This window comes from Scyliorhinus canicula, chromosome 4 (genome assembly GCF_902713615.1).
Source record: "Scyliorhinus canicula chromosome 4, sScyCan1.1, whole genome shotgun sequence".
NCBI lineage: Eukaryota > Metazoa > Chordata > Chondrichthyes > Carcharhiniformes > Scyliorhinidae > Scyliorhinus > Scyliorhinus canicula.
The window spans coordinates 8,336,512-8,343,731 of record NC_052149.1 but is presented as its reverse complement, the minus strand read 5'-3'; positions in this window follow the sequence as shown (position 1 = coordinate 8,343,731).

The following is a 7,220-nucleotide window of genomic DNA, read 5'->3' as shown; positions in this document are numbered from 1 at the left end:
GGGCAGCAATGCTAACCACTGTGCCACGTGCTGCCCACGTGTCTGCCTGTAATGAGTCTGCATTTGGCTTTGCTAATCTTTTCCTTTTTCCCCAGTGTAGTATCTCGACAGACTGATGACCGGCACGTCGATTAACGGATTAACACTTTATAAAGGCAAATAACTATTTATGTGGAGTGAGGTAAAGGCTGCCGTAATCCAATCTCCTAACTAACATGAAACCCCGGGATTCGCCCCAGGATTCGCGCGTTTGGCCTGATTGGCCCTGCGGGTCACATGACCCCCCCCTTAAAGGGACATGCTACCACAGAAGCTTTCGTAGTCTGTTTCTGTGTTATTTGCTCATTTACTTTCATATTCTTCCATATTTTTCTTTATCAGTCTCTTTGTCCTCCTTTGCTGAATTCTAAAATGCTCCCAATTCTCAGGCTTACTACCTTTTTTGGCAACTTTATAAGCTTCTTCCTTTGATATACCACAATATTGACATCTCCTGATAACCACAGTTGGATCACTTTTTCTGTTGGACTTTTGTGCTTCAATGGAATGTCAATTTGTTGTAAACCATGTACTAATTCTTTAAACGCTAGCTGATGCCAAACGACCGTCATACTTTTTAATGTAGTTTCCCAATCTACTCCAGCCCCTCACTCTTTCATAACTTCCTTTGTTTAAATTTAAGACCCTAGTTTTGGATTGAGCCACATCACTTTCAGACTTAATGTAAATTCTGTCCTATTATGGTCACTCATCCCGAAAGGCTCCTTTACCATGGGATTATTAATTATCCATTTCTCATTGCATAATACTAGATCTAAAATAGCCCGCTCCCTGGTTGCTTCTTCTACAGTTCGAGAAAACCATCTTGTTTACAATCCAGCTTTTCATCCTCCACGGTATTAGAGCTAATTAGGTTTACTCAGTCTATATGTAAATTGAAGTCCCCCATGATTACTGTATTATTCTTGTAATATTCATCACTAATTTCCTGATTTATACCCTGCCTTATATTTCCATTACTGTTTCATGGCCGATCAACACCTCCTTCCAAAGATTTCTGTCCCCTGGCCGTTTCCTAACTCCACCCAAATAGATTCTATATCTTGAGATTCCGATCTAAGGTCCTCTCTCAGTTATATACTGATCTCATCCTTTCATTATCTGCACTATCCCACCCCTTTTTCCTTTATCTATCAATCCTAAATAACGAATACATTTGAGAACTCAGTTCCCAATCTTGTCCTCGCGGATGCCCACTTGAAATGGCTTGCAGTGCGCTAGGTGCCCGTTCCTGCCTTGAGGACCACCGTGGAGAAACCATGCCAGATGTTTAGCACCCACGGGATGCCGGCGGTACTTACCACAATCAATGGGACCCTGTCCTGGATCCCACGAGGCGGCAGCAGAGGGAACTCCACCACCTGCCGCCTAACAAACGCCCTTACCTCCATGTACCTAAAGGTGTTCCCGGGGGGAGCCCGAACTTCCCTTCCAGCTCACCCAGGCTCGCAAACTTCCTGTCTATAAACAGGTCCCCCAACCTCCTGACACCTGCCCTGTGCCAACTCAGGAATCCGCCATTAATTCTCCCCGGAACAAACCGGTGGTTCCTCCGTATCGGAGACCCCATCGAGGCCCCCACCTCCCCCCTGTGCCGCCTCCACTTCCCCCATATTTTGAGGGCAGCCGCCACCACCGGACTCATGGTATACCTCGTTGGAGGGAGCGGCAGCGGCGCCGGTACCAGCGCCTCCAGGCTCGTGCCCACACAGGATGCCTTCTCCATCCTCTTCCATACTGCCCCCTCCCCCTCCATCACCCACTTACGCACCATTGCTGAATTGGCAGCCCAATAATACCCACAGAGGCTGGGCAGCGCCAGCCCCCCCCCCCCCCCCCAATCCCTGCCCTACTCCAAAAACACCCTTCTCACCCTCGGGGTCCCGTGCGCCCACACAAACCCCGTAATGCTCCTGTTAACCCGCCTGAAAAAGGCCTTCGGGATAAGGATGGGGAGGCATTGGAACAGCAACAGAAATCTCGGGAGCACCGTCATCTTGACTGACTGCACCCTACCCGCCAGAAACAGCAGCAGCATGTCCCACCTCTGAAACTCCTTCATTTGCTCCACCAGCCTTGTGAGGTTCAGCTTATGCAAGGCCCCCGAGCTCTTGTCCACCTGAAACCCCAAGTACCTGAAGCTCCTCTCCGCCCTTTTCAGTGGGAGCCTCCCAATCCCCCCCCCTCCTGGTCCCCAGGGTGTACAATGAACAGCTCGCTCTTCCCAAAGTTGAGCTTATATCCTGAGAAATCCCCAAATTCTCGGAGAATCCCCATCACCTCCGGCATTCCCCCCACCGGGTCCGCCACATACAACAATAGGTCATCCGCATAGAGCGACACTCAGTGCTCCTTCCCACCCCGGACCAGCCCCTTCCAATTCCCCGACTCCCTCAGCGCCATAGCCAGGGATTCAATTGCCAGCGCAAAAAGCAGGGGGGACAAGGGACACCCCTGCCTCGTCCCTCAGTATAGCCAAAAATACTCCGACCTCCTAATATTCGTGGGCATGCTCGCCATCGGGACCTCATATAACAGCCTCACCCACCTGACAAACCCCTCCCCAAACCCGAACCTTTCCAGCACCTCCCATAAGTACCCCCACTCAACCCTATCAAAGGGCCTTCTCCGCGTCCATCGCCACCACTATCTCCGCCTCCCCTTCTACCGCCGGCATCATTATAACGTTCAAGAGCCTCTGTATATTAGTATTCAGCTGCCTCCCCTTCACAAACCCCGTTTGATCCTCGTGGATAACCTGCGGCACACAGTCCTCTATCCTCGTGGCTAAGATCTTTGCCAACAACTAGGGGTCCACATTCAAGAGTGAGATCGGCCTGTATGACCCACACTGCAGGGGATCCTTGTCCCGCTTAAGAATCAAGGAGATCAGTGCTCGAGACATCGTCGGGGGAAAAGCCCCCCCTTCCCTTGCCTCGTTAAAGGTCCTAACCAACAGGGGGCCCAACAGATCTGCATACATCTTGTAAAATTCAACCGGGAACCCATCCGGCCCCGGCGCCTTCCCCGACTGCATGATCCCTATCCCTTTGATCAGCTCCTCCAGCTCAACTGGTGCCCCCAGACCCTCCACCTGTCCCTCCTCCACCCTCGGGAATCTCAGCCGGTCCAAACCCCCCCCCCCCCCCCCCCCCACCCCCCCCCCCCCCCCCACCCGCCCTCGGACCGATACAGTTTCTCATAAAAGTCCCTGAAGACCCCATTAATGTCTACCCCCTTTCGCACCACATTTCCTCTCCGATCCTTAACTCCACCAATCTCCCTGGCCGCATCCCGGGAGCATCCTGCTCGCCTTCTCCCCATATTCATACACCGCTCCCTCTGCCTTCCTCCACTGAGCTTCCGCCTTTCTGGTGGTCAACAAGTCGAACTCAGCCTGGAGGCTGCACCGCTCCCTCAGCAATCCCTCCTCCGGGGCCTCCGCGTATCTCCTGTCCACCCTCACCATCTCCCCCACCAGTCTCTCCCTCTCTCTCTGCTCTCTCCTCTCCCTGTGGGCTCGAATGGAGATCAACTCCCCCCAAACCACCTCCTTCAGCGCCTCCCAGACCGTCCCCACTCGGACCTCCCCATTGTCGTTGACCTCCAGATACCTCTCAATACATCTTCGAACCCGCTCCCCACCACCTCCTCGTCCGCCAGCAGCCCCACCTCCAAGCACCAAAGCGGGCGTTGGTCTCTCTCCTCCCCCAGCTCGAGGTCCACCCAGTGCGGGGCATGGTCAGAAATGGCTATCGCCGAATATTCAGCATCCTCCACCCTCGCAATCAGCGCCCTACTCATAACGAAAAAATCAATCCGGGAATAGGCCTTATGCACATGGGAGAAGTATGAAAATTCCCTGGCCCTCGGCCTCGCAAACCTCCATGGATCCACCCCTCCCATCTGGTCCATAAACCCCCTCAGCACCTTAGCCGCCGCTGGCCTCCTACCCGTCCTGGAACTGGATCGATCCAGTGGCGGATCCAGCACCGTGTTGAAATCCCCCCCCCCCCCATTATCCGGCCCCTCGCCGCCAAATCTGGAATCCGGCCCAACATGCGCCGCATGAGACCCGCATCATCCCAATTCGGGGCGTATACATTGACCAGCACCACCCGCTCCCCCTGCAGCTTGCCGCTTACCATCACGTACCTCCCGCCGCTGTCTGCCACCACATTCGACACCTCAAACGACACCCTCTTCCCCACCAGGATCACCACCCCCCCGGTTTTTTGCATCCAGCCCCGAATGAAACACTTGGCCTACCCATCCCTTCCTCAATCTAACCTGATCCGCCACCTTCAGGTGCATCTCCTGAAGCATGACCACATCCGCCTTCAGCCCCTTCAGGTGCGCAGACACGCGGGCCCGTTTGACTGGCCCATTCAGTCCCCTCGCATTCCAGTTGATCAGCCGGATCAGGGGGCCACCTGCCCCTTTCCCCGTCGACTAGCCATCACCCTTCTGTAATCCGTCACGTGCCCGCGCCCCCGCTCAGCCCGTTCCCCACAGCGACAGACCCCCATCCCGACCCCCTCTACATGCTCCAGCTCCTTCTCGGCCATTCCAGCAGCAACCCCGTACCCCCCCCCCTCTTTCCCCCCCCCAAAACCTCCCCCCCCCCAAAGCTAGGGGCCCCCCTAGCTGCGTAACCCCTTCCATTGTACTTCCGTAAGTCAGCCGACCCCTGCTGACCCCGGCTTCTCCCGCCACCCCAATGACCCTCCCCAGTGCCACACAACCATCCCCTCAGTGCCGGCACCGCCCCCTGCTCCTCCAGCGCGGGAGAAAGGCCCGCGCTTCCATCCCTAGCCCCGCCCCCTGACACAAAACGCGGGAAAAGACAGGCACATGACCCAACAGGACCGCGAACCCCACCCAAACTCTCAACCAGTAAAAAAAAATAAAAATCCAAAAATGACAAAACAGCCAAGTAAACAGATAACAGTCCCAAAAAGCAAAAAAGCAGAACAGCAAAAACATTATCCAATAGAACCGATAAAGCGAAAGAATACCAAGGAGGATAAAACCTCCGTGCTGTGTACAACGGCTCCCAGCCACCAGTCCTCAGTTCAAGTCCAGCTTCTCTGCCTGGACGAAAGTCCAGGCCCCCTCCGGGGAGTCAAAATAGAGCTGGCAGTCTTTATAAGTGACCCACAAGCGTGCCGGCTGTAACAGGCCAAACTTGACCCCCTTCTTGTGGAGCACTGCCTTCGCCCGGTTAAACCCAGCCCTTCTCTTCGCCACCTCCGCACTCCAGTCCTGGTAGATCCTGATCTCCGTATTCTCCCACTTACTATTCCTCTCCTTCGCCCAATGCAGCGCACACTCACGGTCGACAAAGCGGTGAAAACGGACCAGCACCGCCCGAGGTGGCTCACTTGGCCTGGGCTTCCGCAGCAGCACCCGATGGGCACCCTCCAGCTCCAAGGGTCCCTGGAACGACCCCGCGCCCATTAGCGAGTTCAGCATCATAGACACATAGGCCCCCAAATCCGAACCTTCCAGCCCCTCTGGGAGGCCCAGAATCCGCAGGTTCTTCCGACGGGCCCGGTTCTCCATCTCCTCCATCCTCGCTGACCACTTCTTATGGAGCGCCTCGTGGGACACCACCTTCACTGCCAGACCCAGGAGTTCGTCCTCACTCTCCGAGGCCTTTTGTCGAAGCTCTCGGATTTCCGCACCCTGAGCCGCCTGGGTCGCCATGAGCTTGTCCAGGGAGGCCTTAAACGGCTCCAGAATCTCTGCCTTCAGCTCCTTGAAGGAGCGCTGAAGCAGTTCCCGCTGCTCTTGCACCCACTGCTGCCAACCTGCTGCTTCCCCGCCCCCCCCCCGCCATCTTGCTTTTCCTGCCTCGCACCTTTCTCTGCTCCAAACCGATTTTTTGACCGCTCCGCTCCTGGTCCAGGCCATGCACCGGCGGAGAATCTTAGAGGAGGTGTTCCCACACGGGGTAAAGTCCAAACAGTACCGCTATGGGCCCTGAAAAGAGCCCAAAAGACCGAAAATAGCGGGAGCTACCGAACGTGCGGCTTAGCTCCGCATCACCTCAACCGGAAGTCCTGCCTATTCTTTCTTAACCTGCAATGTAACTACCTCCTAATTGTGCTATCCACATTGTTTTCAGCCTCAGAGATGCACCACAGTGACTCCAGCCATCACTCAACCTCCAAAACTTGGATCTCAATTTTCTGCTTCTGGTGACACTTGCTACACATGAAAATGAAAAAATGAAATGAAAAACATGTGGTTGTATAAACGACAGGAAACCTTCTGCTGAAATCTACCCGTGGTTAAGTGTAGTCTCGTATACACCTAACTAGGTAGAAATTTGCACTACACGTCTCGGATGCAAAATGAAATCTTTATTGTGTGTCTTTTGATTATAATTGAGAGTTTGAAATCTTCTTGTGGTTACAAATCAAATGTTCTCAAGAAAGCCCCTGCCAGCAGGAGACTTTGAAGAGATAATTAAACTTAGTAACTTACAACGACTTGAACTTCAAAAACACAGTACTGGTTTCTTGCTCAAAGCAAAACAGCTTGCGCAGACTTAGAGTTAGAATAGAAATATGAAAATACAAAATAAAGATAGTAGACAGCTAGGCAAATAGTATAGAGTGATTCGAGAATGAAAAATGGCTGCCCGGACCACTATCTTTAAGGAATTTGTTGTCAATCTGTTTCTGTCCCTGTAACATGCTGATTGGTTCGGATCAGTTTCCAATACATTTGATTCGATGATTGGGTTGTCAGTCTTCAATGTGCAATGTTATCTCGTTGAACTTTAAAGTTAATATAAATGCTGCATATGAAATTGTTAAATGTGAATTGGAATGCAAACTCAGCTTTTATCATTGAACTGGTATGTGCTGAACTCTGCAATTCCTTTCATTTGAACATTGGAGAGTTCATATGAATATAATGTCAATTTGATCTTCAGTAGAAATGTTGCATTTGCTTCTAGTTCGACTGCAAATGTTTCAAATGTTATGCTTTTATTTCTGCAAGCTATGTGCTTTTGCAAGCTGCGGTTATGTTTGATCATTTTGCAGTCAATAATGGGATCCATTTTTAAATGATTTTTGAACAGGGCTTTAATATTTATAACAAAATGGCTAATTAGTGATCCTTTAACCTATCAGAAATAGCAAGTT